The sequence below is a fragment of the Bubalus kerabau genome, chromosome 6 (assembly GCF_029407905.1).
Source record: "Bubalus kerabau isolate K-KA32 ecotype Philippines breed swamp buffalo chromosome 6, PCC_UOA_SB_1v2, whole genome shotgun sequence".
In the NCBI taxonomy this organism is placed as follows: domain Eukaryota; kingdom Metazoa; phylum Chordata; class Mammalia; order Artiodactyla; family Bovidae; genus Bubalus; species Bubalus kerabau.
In genome coordinates, this window is record NC_073629.1 from 60,884,754 (window position 1) to 60,885,515 (window position 762).

A 762-nucleotide genomic window follows, 5' to 3' on the forward strand; every position below is an offset into this window, starting at 1 on the left:
GTTTTAAACTAATTCAGATGGTTTTCCTCGTTGGTTTAAAGCAGAAAACTTTTACTGTATGTTTGCATGTCCCTGGGTATGTATGTTTACATCTGTATCTAAACATACAGATATATACACCGAATCAAATGAAATGTTACTCTTTTCTCCTTTCTATTATTATTCCTTCTGCTCTGTTTTTCTATCCATTCCTTGTTAAGAGAATGACGTTTGTTGCTAGCAGTGTGGGAGAGATGATGGTAAATCGGTTAGTGAACTTTCCTGTTGAATCCCAGGACACAAAAACAAGTCTTAACAAAAACTTCATTTTTCCTTCTTCCCCTACACAAGATCATTTAAAATTGCATTCATTTTAGGATTTCTATTGAAACACATAGAACTGAAGGTCTGAAACTGTCTATCAGAATGGCCTGGAATTTAGCAATGCCAGCCTCACTCAAATGACTGCCTGCCCCAGATCAAGTGATCTGCCAGAGGGCATGGATGGAATCGGATATGAAGGCAGCCTATTGATTCTTTAGATTACCTCCTTGGGAAACTAATTATTGTTTAATCTTTATATGGGTAGATTTTTGTATTTGAAAATCTACTCTTTTTTGTCAACAAGAGAAATATTAGTTTTGATCCTCAAAGTTCTTGCCTCTGATTTTAAAGGGATATCACTTTGGTGCTCCATCCTTTATGGTATCAATAAGCTACTGGAAAAGGTGGCAAATAAATCCCATAGAAAGTAGTTAAAGAAGATCAAACGTAACCTTCACT